Below are 17,189 nucleotides of genomic sequence, written 5' to 3'. Positions count from 1 at the left end.
TGTGCATTGTTGGCGTGTTGCTATTTTGAGGGAACTGAAAAGGACCACTGTCCAACAAAAACCTGGTCTAAAGTCAATGGCGCAGTATGTTTTTTGTTATATAAAGGGCGCATTAGTAATATGCGCCTATAGACGAGTGCACAACACGCATACAATCTCCTTGTTTTACACATAGGGACATGCAGCAGCACACAAACATTTTTAAATATTAAAAATAAAAGGATTTCTCTCTGGAGAAGCATTCAGTCTGTCCGCTTGCAAATTCCGCCATGTAAATAGCGAATCTGCCATGGTGCGAGTACAACTGGATTTTAAAGGGAATGGGAGATGAGAATCTGATAGGTTTATTGCACGTTACGCCCAAAACACACCCCTGACTCATTAAGATACTAGGTACAACCTTTTTGGACCATGCGGCTGACGTGCTGACCATTTTTTGTGTTGTTAAACTAGCAAAAGTTGATTCGGACACCTGCTCCATGCACTTAGACCGTTAAAATAGGGCCCTTTGTGCAATGTTCCCTCTAAGCTGCGCGCGTGCACGGCCATGCACTTCTGAAGCCGCGGCCGTGCAGAAGAAATAATTGCAGCGCAGAGAACAGTCATGAAAATTATTGTAGTAGTTTAAATGAGAAATAATTGCAGTGCTCTGGACAACAGCTATAGAGTTATTGTCGCTATAGAGTCAGAACCAGTGAATGCGGTTTACAGGTTTCATAGAAAGAGCATTCTGATGGGCACAGAATGCTAACAAAACTCTGAGACATTTAAAATCAAACCCACCACAGGTGTAGCGTGCAAACTCAAAATACATCAGTGATATATCTCAGTCTAAATAGATTTTTGTGTGTGGTGGTGCTGTGGGTTTCAGGGATGTTTAGATAACTATAAAAGAGTTAATGTTCATTTTTCTTAAAAATATTTAGCTATCAGTTTAAAAGCTTCAGTTTGTTTTCACTATATAATATATTAAAACAAATGGAATATATATATATATATATAATACTGTATATCATTTTAAATACTTAAATATTATATTATATTTTATTATATTATAATGTAAGCCTAATAAAAAATTTGTCTCACAAGGGGATTGTTTAGGGCTCCTTGATCTTAACCTCCTGGTATATATAACATCTGGGAAATTCATAAGCAATAAACATGTAATTTTGATGGTTTAATACTGTTTGTTGCTAATAATTGACTGTACAAAAACATATTATGGTTGTCCCAAACCATCATTGTAACTGCTCATATTATATTATTATAAAGAATTGAACTGTCCTGCAGGAGGACAGAAATTATTTTTTAATAGAATTTCTTGGTAAAGACTGGTACAGTTAATACAGCAATGTGAAAAAATCTCAAGTAACCTAAAATGTGCTTAATTTACTAAGTTACATCAAGGGTCAAATAAAATAGAAACGGCACATTAAAGTTAAATGTTACAGTTGTATGATAAAACCATTTTTTTTGTGTGTGTTTACATTCATTGTACAGGTCTGTTATAAAGTATATTTTTGCTCAGGTGGCCAAAATGTGCGCTCAACAGAGAAAAGTTTTGCTTAGCGAGAAAAAAAATTAGAGGGAACATTGCCTGTGTGTTAACTGTAGCATTTTAACACTTGCATGAGAAGTGATGTCTTTTTAGATGGTGTCTTGATTTATCAAAACCATGCAAGATTAGATGTTTGATTCAGATCTCATCATGGGCATATTCACACACTTCATGTAAAAAAACACAACTCCTATTTCTATTAGTGAAAGGCTTGTGTTGTTTTGTACAGTACACAATAGCTGCGTCCCAATTCAGAGGCTGCATCCTTCAAAAACCGCATTCGAAGGCTGATTGCATCACAGCTGCATCCCCGTAAAGTGTGCTTTGTTTCCTGTACAATGAAAGATACAACAGATGGATCCTTCATGGCCTAGCCTACCCCAGAATTCATTGTGCACCGGTGACAACAGGATTTTTTTGAGAGAAATTGCTGGATTACACTTATAAATCTACGTACTAACTTTCTTACTCTAGTCTACAGACACGAACTATAGCAAACAAGGTTAAGGGTTAATCTATAGGGAGATAGCAGTTCCCTGCAGAGACCTTGATGTTACACAAACCAACATGGATACAGAAGGGGACACAATGAGTTCACTTCACTTTGAGCAGCATGTTAAAGGTCCAGGTAGGTTTTCAATCTGTTTGTGGCCCCTGTTATCTCTGTCTTTTAAAAAGATTGTTGCTTTTCTTATAACAAGCTACTTTTTCAGAGAAGTAGTGCTAGTATTTTTATATCATATTATTTTGTGTACACTGCTCTACAGCCAAGCGAACTAAAATGTCCTATCATTCTCTCAGTTGAAAGATCTCTTGGTTTAAAGCCAACAACCAAGCTGATTGGTTTGGTTCTTGGCTTTAACAGCTTTTTAAACCGTATGACCAAATATTTATATCACAGTATTTTTCAAAATTATATCGGTTTCACGGTATATGACGGTATTTTTTTCCCCTATGCATGACCGGGTGTTAACCACACTTTTACTGATTGAGAGAGGAAATAGTGCAGTAGATTGACAAGAATGCCCTGTTTTACTGTCATGATGAGTGAATATTGTAGAAAAATTCCACACTAGAGTTAATACAGGTTTACAAAGCCCCACAAAATGATGCTGTGGGGAGACAACAACCATTAAAACACAGACCTGCAACACACTTACAGACACGTGAATATTAAAATATGACCATGGAGATAGAAAAAAAGTTAAAGGGGAACCTTAAGCATTTTAAAAATCTAACACTGTATAACAACAAACTGCCAAATCAAGGGAGAAACGCGGAAGAACATTTAAACAGTCTAAGGATATTTTCAGTACATTTAAGAGCACTACAGTCTCTGAACAAATGACACACGTAAGTTTAACACAGAAACAATAAAGCAGTTAAATTTTTGCCCATTCTTCTTTGGGTTGTCAGTCTATTTATTAACTTACGTCGTCTTCTGTGTAGCAGAATAACCCATCGTGTCATTGCGGCCGTGATCAGACGTCCAGTTCAGTGTCCTTTGCATAACGTTACATTTCATTTGAAGAAGATGTGATGAAATATGTGCGCCTACACGCTGCTGGTTCATGTTTAGAGTATTAGAGTATATGAAATAGGTCCATAAAAAACTTAAACACACTCGCTCCAGTCTATATAATATGATCCATGTGGAGAAAGTTGTTAATCTCATCACAGCGCTCCGCGCAGAAACCGCTCTATCTCCCGCGCCGCATGTAGTTTGAATTCTCCGCTGTAATCAAGGGCTGAATCCGAAATCGCCCCCTATAACCTCAAATAGGGAAATATTTGAGGCAACAGCCATTTGTAGTGGCGTCCGAAACCATAGTGGACGTTATTGAGTGCACTCATTCAATCTCACATTGCACCACAATAACGAGTGTACAGCCGACGTACACACGACGGCTGTCCGAATTCACTCACTCGTTTTCATTCACTCTTTCAAGTGACCAATGTAAGTGGATAATGCAGGGAATAGTGAATAAGGCTTTAGGGGATGATTTCGGACTTACCATAGGCTGTGATGCGATCTCAGCTGTGCTCTCACTACAGTGCAACAGTGAAACGGGACACTCTCAAACAGTGACGGGCTGCGCCGTGTTCAGAACGTTGGTTAAGCGACACATACCGGTATTGCGGTATCATCAAAATTCATATCATAACAAAAATAAATACCGGTATTCGGTATGAACCGGTATACCGTCCAGCACTAAAAGATCCCATTTAAAAAAGGATGGAAAAATACTTCCGGAAGTAAAGCCACTGAAAATGTGGTTGCACTCTATAGACCCTTATGCGCCAGAGCAGTAGCTCTGTATATTTCTATGGCTTCGCTGTCAAAGTGTATTTACACTGGTGAAGTGGATTTACTTACTGTAGAGTTAACGAAAGTTATCATGAGCATTGTAATGTTTGAAGCAGATGTCATAACAAATGTCAGTAGACCGGGAAGATTTTAAAACTAGTGGTTCATTCGTAAATCCTTAAGATATTAACTTAATGCTTTGGAAATACAAACCAGAATACAGAACACGACGAGCGCAGCGCTGAAAAAGAGCGGGGCTACATAAGTTGCTGTCACATGTCCTCCCTCTGTCACATGACCTAATATTGAATTTAATTCAGTTTCAATACAAATGTTTTTAGAATCCATTTTTTGACACCCCCACTACTCTGCTGTTTTTTTTTTATATTTCATGCATACAAAAAAATTGCATACTGTGTGCACACAACACATACTATATACTGTAGCGAAGGTAACGGCAATATGTTAATATCCTATTGCTTAGTGCCTCAATTCCCTTTAATGCCACAGAGGCCAAAACTACTGAAAGTGGCACTCTGTTGGTACATGACACCGATTAGTGTACATATAGTAGCAGCGGTCGAATGGCCGTTATAATTGTTATATCAAACAACAGGAGATTAGTTACTCATAATGAATAAGTACTCCATGCGTTTCTATACGTGTTTAAGTTAATCACTATAAGGCTATACACTGTCTCCATGGAGCTCAAGGTGTGGCATTATCATAAGTGTCACAGCACATAGTTATGTTGCCAACTTAACAGACACATGTCACACTATAGCAGAGAGACAAACACATAGTTGTGAGGGCAAACAGGGAGGTGAGGGCATGACAAAAGTGACAAACACATAAATAACCCTGCTGGAATATATACACACGCGATCTTCCTCTTTCACATTTACATGCTGAGTCGCACACAGTCTCGCAGGATCAACAATCTGAATGAGGTGAATGAGGGGGCAGAGGGAGGCCAGTGAAACGCGATCTGCTTCGATCTTCTGGTTACAGTGCCATCGCTGTAATGTGAAATACTTTTTGGGGAGACGCAGGGGTCACGGTCCGACCCTGGGGACATTTCCACTGCACCTGTGCCGCTTTTTACACTGACACTTCATACGCTTATGGCACACAGCACCGCACGTCCATTCAACATAGAAAAGCATTCTGGGAAAGCCTTTCCTGGAAAAGAGGGGTTTGTGTTTCTGTGTCGACCAAATGTATGCTGCACAAACAAACAGATATGAAGTAAAGTAGAAAAATTTTGTCATCTGTTGACAGTCTTACAGTACTCTCTGATACTTATATTTCGATGCCATCTGTGTGCAGTGAAGTCATGAAATATGATACTTTTCCCTACATCAGGCATATGTTCTGATCATGCCATCTGAGAGGGTTTTCTTGCCAAAGGGGATAAAAGAAAAAACAGAGTAGTCGAGAACAGTGATTTGAGCCCTCAGATGTGGCTCACAGCAAATAACCAATTTATCATGGTTGACTGGACAGTCAATAGCGAATGGTTGATATTAGTCACACTTAAAGGGTTAGTTCACCCAAAAATGAAAATTGTTTTGTAAATGATTTTATAATTTACTCACCCTCATGTTGTTCCAAACATGTTTGAAAGATATCTTGAAGAATATCAGAAATCAGTTGACAGACAGCAGCCATGAACTTCCATTGTAGGAAAAAAATACTATGGTAGTCAATAGCTGACGTCAACTGTCTGGTTACCAGATATTTAAAATATCTTCTTTTGTGCTCAACAGAAGAAAGAAACTCATACAGGTTTGGAACATGAGGCTAAAAAAAATCATTTATTCTAAATATAAAGTTTGTAACATTATAAATGTCTTTACTGCCACCTTTGATCAATTAAATGTGTTCTTGCTGCATAATTTCTTTTCTTTCTTTTTTTTTCTTTCTTTCTATTTTTTTTTTTTAAATATAACTGACCCCAAATGTTGAATGGTAGTGTAACTTATTATACTAACAAGTGGTAACCAAGATCTAGAATTTGCAGTTTCAACAGCCTCAAATGGCCCAGTTCCGTGGGGCCAGCATTGTTGCTATCATCCATCACACAGCCTGTTCACACTTCTTCCATCTGGAAAACGTTTAAGGACCATTAATGCCAAAATACTTCACATCACTAAACAAGCTGCCAAACTACTACATCCTGTCTGGACTCCATATTCCCTGTTCCCTCCAACGTCTTAATATGAGAAACAATAGATCTATAGACTTTACACTCACAACATCTCATCTAGGGATTCACCAGGATGCACAAAGCTCTGCTACAATTACATGTTAAAGCCACTCACAACATGCACTCTTAAAGGGACAGTGATCTTTAAAGGCAGGAATACACCAAGCCGACGGTCGGCCGTTAGGCAGTGTTTCTTCGTCAGCCGACTAAGTTTTCTCAGTATGTTCCGCACCGTCGGCTGAAGTTGGTCCTCATCGGCTTTATTTCGGCCGATTCGAAATGTTGAATCACTGTCGGAGCTCGTCGGATCATTCAGATTGGCTGTTCAGATACTGCCACCTGCTGGTTCAGCAAGGCATTTCATCTCATGCAGGCGCAGAACTGACGTGCTACTTGGCCGTCGGCTGTTTAGCGTTGGTTTGGTGTGTCAGACCAGCTTTGGACACAGATGCTGCCGATTTGAGCCAACCCCGCAGTCTGTTTTCGTCGCCACTAGTTCATCAGCGTCGGCTTGGTGTGTTCCTGCCTAACGAGATACTGCTATTAAAGGCTGAAAAATCTGCCATAATCTATCATTGCCCCTTTAAGTTAGTATTATATGATGATATATAAATCTTTTTTTTTTTTTTTTTTTAAATAGCACAAACAGTTGGATAACCAACATTAAAATATGCTTATTCTTAAAAATATATGCACAAAATACAGCCTATATTTGGAGTCATTTTATTTTAGTATAATTTTTTGTGTTTGCCCATCATCTATGTTTCATATGTCTTTTCATATTGTAGGACTGAGAAAAATAACACTTTAATGCCACCCCCTCTCACTTTCTCTCTCTCTCGCTCGCTTTTCATTGGTTGCTTAGTTATACAGTCCTCAGAGGAAAGTGAGTGGTAACTTCTACATTGGCTCATAAGTCAAACACACATAAGTCAAACCATTTTTCAAACAATCCAACTGCATGAGAAATACATATGTTTCTATAATTGCAAATGAATACATTGCCACATGACATATGTAACATCATTAATGAACAGGCATGAGTGGAAGCAACTAATGATCAATGTAAAATATCTGAGGTACAAGAAACAAAGAAGCACAATGACAAATAATGTTATTTTGTGCTATCTGAATTGTTTTGCAGAACACAAAATTCTCTTTGCAACCACTTCCTTCCTCCAGTGACAGTCAAACTGGCTTCTGCTTTATGAACACAGATGCCAACTGTCAACAAGTGGAGGCTACAGAACCTGCTGAGATCAAATAAATCATAAATTCCCAAGAACAGTTATATAAAACTAACAAGAGAGGAAGGCGAAGGGAGCACGCTGCAGGCGTGGGCCTGGGCCCATATGCACATGCATACCCTGCATACTAATGTTGTCAAAAGTAATTACTGTAGTTTTAAAAATGTGACGTTTTGAGCATTGTTAAGTGGATTCATAAACATCTCTGATTGGCCATTGTGTTCACGTGTTCATCAGATATGTCTGTGATTGGCGACAATGATCAACGCATCAGTGATGCTCTTCACTGAGCGCTTAGACAAATACACAAGGGAGCATTAGATGCCTGCTTTCAAATGCTCCTGCTCCCACTTTCAAAACGCTTTCAGATTCAAACACTTCGGTGTGCTTTTAAAAGCTCCTGTGTATGTTGATCATTGTAGCCGATCACAGACATATCTGATGAGTGTGAACGCAATGGCCAATCAGAGGTGTTTACGAATCTGCTCGACAGCGCTCAAAGCATCACTTTTTAAAAAACAATTCAGTACAGACTTGGTATCGAAGTCGGTACTTTTGGCAACGTTACTGCACACCCAGTTGCTATGCCACTGCTTCTGACTTTTTCTGTTTTTCAAAAATTAGCTCTAGAAAAGAAATAAGCCATTCTTCATTATTAAATGTCTGAGGAGGAAAATGGGAAATCATTCTGGAACATATTTATTTAGATTTATAGATTAACTTGCTCTAAAAAGTAATTCAGGGAATCTGTTACCACAACTTAAATAAATGCATGGTTACAAGTTAAAAAATTCTAATTGAGTTCAGTTGACATAATAATGTTGATCATTACATTAACTTAATATTGTGTGTAATTTAAACTCAAATTTCTGTGTTAATGGATTTTCTATTAATTAAGTTGTAGTAGCTTAATAAAAATTGTCTTGATAACTTTGGATATCAGCGGACTGGTCCGCAATAAACGTCTGTTTTCAAACGCTCCCGTGTTTATCTGTGTAAGTGCTCAGTGAAGAGCATCATTAATGACTATTTACAATGTTTTTGAAGTGTTGATCATTGAAGCCAATCACAGACATATCCCATGAGTGTGAACACAATGGCCAATAAGAGGCGTTTAAAATTTCAGTACTGACTTGATACTGAAGTTGGTACTTTTGACAATTCTACTTAGCATAGGACTAGATTAGGATAGAACATATGTATGTTTTAATATAACAATAATTGTATGTGTTTTTTAGTGAAGGGAAAGACCTGTTAGTGTTTAATGCTGTTATGTTTGACATTCAAAAGAGTTTCTATAATGCTGAGGTTTTTGTGGTTACCACTGTGCTGAAGAGATATGAAGGTGAACATTACACTGATACACTACATCTATAAGCAAAGACTGCACTAATGCCAGTAACAAGTAATATCTTACTTCATTAAAATTATATGCTAAATATGTTATATTTAGCATGTGCTATGATAGCTGTGGATTCGAGTTCTGTTCTTGTACTTTACCACTTAGCGTAGCAATATCCCATAAGTGCTTTATCCCATAAAACACAGCAGCCTCACGTCTTTGATGTCTCATATAGCATAAGAACATCTCATGACTGATAGAAGTTCACATTGCACTTATCTTCACCATGTTATCACCCATGATCATCATCACATTTTCATAAATTTCCTATAGGAATGTCATCACGGCTTATTTGCAAGGACTTCTGACCTTTGAAGCTGTTGGGCTGCCTATTGTACTGGTGCTCTTCTGTTCTCTCTGTGGTATACAATAACACTGCAAAAAATAAAGTAGTAATTCTTACATGAAAGCACTGTATATTAAATGGAGCAAAATTGACTTTTTGATGCAAAGATTTTAGGATGGACATTTTGGGATAATGTTTTGAGCTGACACACTAAACACTAAAAGAAACTAATACTTTTATTCAGGAAGACTGGATAAAAATTGATTTTTAAAAAAAGGAAAAAAACATTTGTTATGTTGTAAAAACAATTCTGTTTCAAATAAATGCTGTTCTTTTGAACTTTCTATTCATCAAAAAATCCTGGAAAAAAAAAATATTAAGCAGCACAACTGTTTTCAACATTGGTAATAATGTGTCTTGATCAGCAAATCATCATATTAGACTGATTTCTGAAGGATCATGTGACACTGAAGACTGGAGTAACGATGCTGAACATTCAGCTTTGACAACACAGGAATAAATTACATTTTAAAAATATTTTAAAACAGAAACCGTTGTAGTTGTTTTACACTGTAATACAATTTTTGAACTTTTCTCGAGACTTTTCAAAACCATTGAAAAAGTCGTATCAACCCTAAACTTTTGAACAGTATGCATGTTTTCATATAAAAATAAGCTCTTACCTCAAAAGATCAAGGATAATTTTAATAGTTTAATATAATATATAATTTTATGTTCCACATATATCATATTATGTCTACAGCAGATCCTTATTTGTAGGGACCACAACTGTGTTAATATAATAATTAAGATTTGCTGAAATAATAACTAATGATAGCTTTTCATTAACTTTCTTTTAGAAAGAGACACTCACTGGATATTAGTGTTCATAGGACCAAATCTGTCACTGAATTCCACTACAGAGTCTAGTGGTGATTGATGGTGTCTGGGTCTTATCACATTTCTTCAGAAAAAAAATATGGGATTACCAACTCTATCATCTATGGGTATTCTTGTTACTTTGATTTTTGTCATCTGGGTACTCCTAAAACACGCAATGCAGCGAAAATGAAGTGCATGTTTCTTTGTTTATTGATTAGGAAGAGATTTGATGAAAAAAAATGGAAACCACTGATCTATTGAATCAATACAGAAATTCAGAGGTAAGATATATATATATGAAGACTTCAGATGCAAAAGCCTCTAAGTGCCATGTGAAATGTTCTTCTAAAATGAGCATTTTTATCAAGCTTGTATGTTTAGGGTCAGTAATTTCATTCTAATGGCAATTAATAAGTCCTTTTCATGGCCATTAGAGTGAAATTACTGACCCTAAACATACAAGCTTGATAAAAATGTTTATTTTAGAAGAAAATTATATGTAAAATACAGGCGCATGCACAGGTAAGGCTCAACCTGTGCAGAGCACATGACCTTTTTGTCCTTTCACTCCAAAGTGCCCTTTTTTTGGAGGTGTTTTATTTATTTTCTTCAATAAATCAATGCTATTGGTCACCGTTTACGTCTGTCTTTCTGATTTACAAATATATTTAGCCTAATAAAGGTATTAAAAAGAGCTTGTGACAAAATCTTTTTAGATCCACTCAAACTGTCAGTCAAACCTCTCAACTCCGCCCCCTGAATGCAGCGAACTGAAGTTCCACAGCAGAGCAGCTGAACGTCGGTAAATAAATATCCTGTTGTTTGAATAAGTAGGCTACAACGTTGTCTTTACGAAAGAAACACAAGTATGTCAATAAAGTTTCATATTTTATGCATTTGAGGCCTGAGACCAGTGGCGGAGAGACATTTGCCATCTAAGTTAGTCATAGCCAATAGCCTACAAATAGCCTTAAATTGCCTGTGCATACAGTACAGTAGTATTACATCTTTTATAAATTGAGATTTTGGCCAAATGTATTTTACAACAGGAAAAACTGAGCGCTCATAACTGATGATGACATAGCCTAATGTGATGCCGTCATTTTAATGACAAATTGCACATTTGCACATATTCGCTGGTCAAAAACTCGGCGTAACTGCATTTGAGTTTGACACAAAGCGACTGAGTGATCCTTGTCGTCAGCTAGGTAAAATATATTTCTAAGAAATTTCTTCTTTGATTTATGATGGCTGTCTGCTGATATACTTAATTCATTAAAGGTGCCCTAGAATTAAAAAATTAATTTATCTTGGCATAGTCAAATAACAAGAGTTCAGTACATGGAAATGAAATACAGTCTCAAACTCCATTGTTTCCTCCTCCTTGTATAAATCTCATTTGTTTAAAAGACCTCCAAAAAACAGGCGAATCTCAACATAACACCGACTGTTACGTAACAGTCGGGATCATTAATATGCCCCCAATATTTGCATATGCCAGACCATGTTCCCAACATTATGAAAGGCATTAGACAAGGGCACCCAGTAACGTCTGGATGTGCACAGCTGAATCATCAGACTAGGTAAGCAAGCAAGAACAACAGCGAAAAATGGCAGATGGAACGATAATAACTGACATGATCCATGATAACATGATATTTTTAGTGACATTTGTAAATTGTCTTTCTAAATGTTTCATTAGCATGTTGCTAATGTACTGTTAAATGTGGTTAAAGTTACCATCGTTTATTACTGTATTCACAGAGACAAGACTGTCGTTATTTTCATTATTAAACACTTGCAGTGTGTATAATTCATAAACACAACTTCATTCTTTATAAATCTCTCCAACAGTGTGAAATGTTAGCTTTAGCCACGCAGCATAGCCTCAAACTCATTCAGAATCAAATGTAAACATCCAAATAAATACTATACTCACATAATCCGATGTAGGCAAGCAGCATGCATGACGAACACCTTGTAAAGATCCATTTTGAGGGTTGTATTAGCTGTGTAAACTTTGTTTATGCTGTTTAAGGCAAGTGCGAGCTCCGTGGGAGGAGAGCACGAGAATGAAAAGGGGCCGCAACCTATATATATCGGTGCATAGTTAATGATGCCCCAAAATAGGCAGTTAAAAAAATGAATAAAAAAAAAATCTATGGGGTATTTTGAGCTGAAACTTCACAGACACATTCAGGGGACACCTTAGACTTATATTACATCTTGTAAAAAAACGTTCGATGGCACTTTTAACAATTAATCATATTATATATGGTCACACAGTATGGTTAATGTTTACGATGTTAATATGTATTTGCTCTCTAGATATTTTTTTTAATCTAGTATTGTATACTCCCTGCTCGTCTTCACATGTATAAACATGGTTTTACTACAGTAATGTACAAACTAAAAACATTACAGAATCAGCAGGTCACTGTGCTTCTTTTTATTTTATCATGCAAAAAGTAATGTGTGTGTATTAATGTGTGTTGAGAGGAACATCTCAGTGGATCACAGTGAAGTCATAAACATCTTCAAGCACATTGCTCACAGATTGCTGTATAATTAGTTTTAAAGAAGCCCTGAAACCCTGTATGTGTAATATATATATATATATATATATATATATATATATATATATATATATATATATATATATATATATATATATATATTTTAACTGTCGTTAATAGTGAATAAATTATAAAGCTTTTGAGACTATTATTTTGTCTTATTTATTTGGGGGAGGGGGGTACCCTTTTTCAGTTTAAGCACATACCCCTCAAAGGGTCTGTGCACGGCCCTGATAAAATATATATAAAACTTATGAGCATTGTTAAACACTAAGGATTTATGAAACCATGTTTTTCAGACCATTAAAGCACCTGACATGACAGTGTGAGGCATCACATGTTGCTTACATGTTGGTGTACTCCAATGTCCTACATGCTTCAGGCACGTAAAGAAATGACTGCTAAGCTATACGCGATCACGGAATTAAATCATTTTACACAGAAACCCGCTGCAAATAGAGCACTAAAAATAAACTACTGCAAACAGAACGCAAGCAGTGTATCATTTTGTATCGTAAGGTTCAACGACTGTTGAAAACACGGACGAATAACTCATCCGTACATTGTGTTCAGACAGCACAAGACCGTGAAGCAGGCAGTTCCCTCATATGACCCGCTGCGCGCTCCCGCGGCAGCCGCTCTCTGACGTCAACATATAATGAATGCAGATTGAGACGTCAGCGGGGCTGTTATGCAACTGAACTATTTAACCACCTCGCTCATTCTTACTAGCTCACAGTGGCGATTCACCCCCAAATGCAGGACACGGCGTCCCAGGTCACATCGGCCCGAGAGTCGCGCAGAAGTGTGCCTCCCTATAGTGTCTTCGGAGTCTGAAGCAGAAACCTGAGGAAGACTGGAGCTGACGCACTGTTTATCGCATATGGTCCACAGTCTAGGTTCTTTAAGGACGCCAGTTCCCATCGTGCACTGAATTATTTAGCCCCTCATGACCAAGCTCGTATGCTCTTCTTATTCAATGCCGTGTTGCACTGGCACGATTATGATATTTTGGCTAGAGATTAATTAACACAAATCGATTCTCATATTAAGAATTCGACATTTATTCACATTTACTTGGAATTTGCAGTTTTAGGCTATTATATAGCCTATATTTATCTATGCACATCATTTTTTAAGTCCCGCCCGACATTTTTCTTGTTTGAGAGGCTGTTTCAATATACATCAGGAGAGGGGAAAAAAAGACTATTGCAACTTTCGTTTCATGCCGACTTTAACCTTGTCCACCTGATTATTATAATATAATATTTTATTGTCATAACTGGAGCTTGGTATTATTATTGCGATTAATGCGACTTAACAATAGAACAGTCGATTATGTAATGTTGGAGCAACAACAGCCTAAATTAGTAATTCATAATTTAGATTCTAATTCTGAGTTTATTTAAAGGTGCTAAAGAGGATGTTTTGTTTTATACATTTTTGCAATATTACTTGAAACTGTCTTTACTAACTGATAAAAGACTATTTATTAGGTGCACTGACAGGAATAATATTAATATACATCATCTGTGCACGAGGTAGGGCCTTAAAAACATCAGCCAATCGTTTAGGCGATCATCACGTAAACGATTGGCCCTCTGGCTTGTCAATCACTGCCGTGACGTTCCTTGTGAGAGACGAGCGCGGCTGCGCGCTCCAGTAACTTTCCACACTCCACAGGCGCTGCATGCAATGTTTTTGTCAGGAGACAGGAGTAACAACTGCAGATTATGAGTTACCTGCGGTGAGTCCCACATAATGAATCCACTAACATGACACAGAGAATACCGGTGGTAAACACTCGTGTTCCAATACTCGTGCGGGAGTTTTGGGAGGCGTTCCCTCGAAACGAGGTGTGAAGGAGGGGGGTTGTTCTTACGCATGCGCTCATTTCAAAAACTCAGTAACAGTCTTTGGTTTCTCAGTCGACGAAAAGATCCTCTTTAGCACCTTTAACTTTGTGGTAACATCAACTGCTATGGATTATATCATTATGCATGTTGAACTGACAGTTTTCTCCAAAGGAGCCTTTGAATTCAAGCCTTGTAAAACTGCACTGCTGAATGATGAACCTGTATCAAGGTGAAATGACTGATTTATTCCTCACCACCCACAAATACACCGCCAAAACTCATTAGAAGGTAAAAAAAGTCCATCTACATATGCAAATAATATTAGTTAAGCCATTCACAAGTCATTCACATGCACTTTCAGTACACTGCTCTGTGAAATTCTTGATCCTGATTCGTCAGTCGCTACAGCGTCAAATATTTCTGACTTCCCCACCCCTTTTGAGACTTTTTTCAAAAGCTTAGGGACAAATAGCAACTTCTTGGACAAACCTTATTTAGAGTTTTATTTTGCCCACTTCATATTTATATAGATCAATGAATTTGCCATTATGATGTCATCTAGTGCAGTGTTTCCCAACCCTGTTCCTGGAGGCAAGCTAAAAGTACACATTTTCCTAATCTTCCTAATCAAACACACCTGATTCAACTCATCAGTTTGTTATTAGAAACTCCAAGACCAGAAATATATATGGTTCAGATTAGTGAGACATTCAAAATGTGTACTGTTGGTGTGCCTCCAGGAACAGGGTTGGGAAACACTGATCTACTGACATTTAGCTACCAGTTTTAGCTACTTTCGATTGAAAGCTGATGGCTGCCCATGCAGGGCAACACTTTATAATTGAGCCCTCATCCAGTAAACCTGTTTTCCTACACTGTGCTCCTGTTCTCAACAACTTAATACAGGGGTAAATAAATAAACAAAATTTGAAATTTGATTTGACAATAAATAAGTAAATAAATAATACATCTACCAGTACAGTGGGGGGTGGGGGTGACAATAATGTAACTCGATAAAAAACTAAATATTTTCCAAATAATATTTTAGACATATTTATGATATTTATTTTGCACATTGTAAATTTGACCTTTATACAAGAAACTACATGGAGGTCCCTGTCACGAGGATGATCATATTTAAGGGTCGTTTGCATCTCATAAGTTTGAAACCCTCTTGAGTTAATAAAACCATTTAAACTCAATTCAACATTTCAAGTTCATATTGATTGTATTTGGAATGCGGTACATTCAGCTAGACATAATCACAAAATAAACCACTTCAGAGTGATACAAAATCTCTTACTGATAATGATCTTAACTGTACGTTATCATCTCTCATGAAAGACGTAAATGTTTCTAAATGACACTTGGGTGGTGAACAACTCGCTGACCAGCGCTAATCCTCTCGAGTGTAATTAACTGTAGGTACATTTTATAATGATTGTACACAGTTCACGTCTCTGTTTTCAAGCCACAAGAACCGGAACTAGTTAACTAGTCGGTTTCTGGTGTGTGCTAAACCGAACTTTGTAAGTAGCACTCACTCGGTGTCCTCTTATGCCGCGTGCAAAGTGCAGAGTTTTAAAACATGCGCAGCAGTGCGATGACGGCGCAGATGTTTTACAGCTCTGCGCTTTCGCGCGCACCATAAGTGGACACCTCTGAAGTGAGAAGCTCAACACGACAGCTGACCAGAGGACAGCAGGACAATTACTCACCCACTTCCTTATGAATAAAGACAACCTGCTTCCAAAACGCGAAATGGTACACTGAAGTCCCACCAGGCTCCTTAACGACCGGTCTTCGTCGCGAATTGCTGTTCAGCGCGTTGCGATACGCTTGCAAACCGCTGAGAACTATTTAAAATAACAGTTTACATTCGGAATATATCCACTTAGAAGCAGTTAGAACATAATTTGTTTGGCTATGTGTGAAAACGATAATGTTTCGGCTGCCACGACAGGAAAATGCACGAGCTTTACTATAATCGCTCCGCCCCCTTTACTGTAAGGAAGAGCTGATGGTATAGAAGTATGTGATTATATCAAATGCTGCTCTCTACAGGTTCACAACAGCTTAAACCTTTTAACCCTATGTGAGATGGATGACCCTGTGTGTAAAGTACTTCCTGAGACAGCTGTGTGGTTGCCAGTGCCTACAGATATACATCTCGAGGACATTGAATTGTTGTGATCTTGCAGCATGATAATTCAAACCTCTTTTGCTGTATAGGTATCGCCAATAATGATTTTTTTATTTTTTATTTTTTTACACAGAGAGGGCTTACATTTTTCATCTTTGGTGATCAAAAGACAAACATTTAAATTGAACATCTGTGTACATCAGTGATGTGAACCTTATTTTTTTGTAGGAATTATATATATATATATATATATATATATATATATATATATATATATATATATATATATATATATATATATAAGTATTCAAAAACACATTGTAAATAGGTTTGTACAGTAGGTTAAATTAATTCTCTCCAGCTTTTTTCAAATATGAAATAATTTAAAATAATTTAATGTTATAATTGAATATTATACATTTATTTAAAATCACTGCTTATGGCTTAATACTTATTGTAGTAATAGTAAAAAATAATAAAATATTATGCAAAATGTATTTATTTGGAAATTATTTAATATTATGAAAAATATTAAGTGTCTTGACCTTTTATTGAAATGGCATTTTGTTCAGGTCAAACTGAGCAACCTTAAGAAAGCATCATTATATTAATGACTCAAAAATTGATGATCAATGATATTTGTAAGAAATATTTTTAACATATTTCTTCAAATATATTGACAACCATGTGTGCAAGTAAAGTATATATTAAAAAAATCTGAT

General features: G+C 36.9%; 1 protein-coding gene across 5 annotated transcripts in view; it reads right to left on the bottom strand.

Moving 5' to 3' along the window:
* The window catches only part of thraa (thyroid hormone receptor alpha a), a 48,426-nt gene extending 32,067 nt beyond the window's left edge, over nucleotides 1-16,359 (bottom strand). Inside the window, exons 1-2 of one of the 5 annotated variants that reach the window (XM_067382279.1) lie at nucleotides 11,832-12,469; nucleotides 9,034-9,099 (exon numbers count right to left, since the gene is read on the bottom strand). The gene's annotated coding sequence lies outside the window, so the exon portion shown is untranslated. Of the gene's footprint in view, nucleotides 1-5,464; nucleotides 5,514-9,033; nucleotides 9,100-11,831; nucleotides 12,470-15,627 lie in introns of those variants that run through there. The other 4 variants (XM_067382278.1, XM_067382277.1, XM_067382276.1 and 1 more) reach the window with 4 other exon arrangements.
* Between the last annotated feature and the right edge of the window lie 830 nt (nucleotides 16,360-17,189).

The sequence above is a fragment of the Chanodichthys erythropterus genome, chromosome 3 (genome assembly GCF_024489055.1).
Source record: "Chanodichthys erythropterus isolate Z2021 chromosome 3, ASM2448905v1, whole genome shotgun sequence".
Taxonomy (NCBI): Eukaryota; Metazoa; Chordata; class Actinopteri; order Cypriniformes; family Xenocyprididae; genus Chanodichthys; species Chanodichthys erythropterus.
This window is presented reverse-complemented; position numbering and strand designations above follow the sequence as displayed.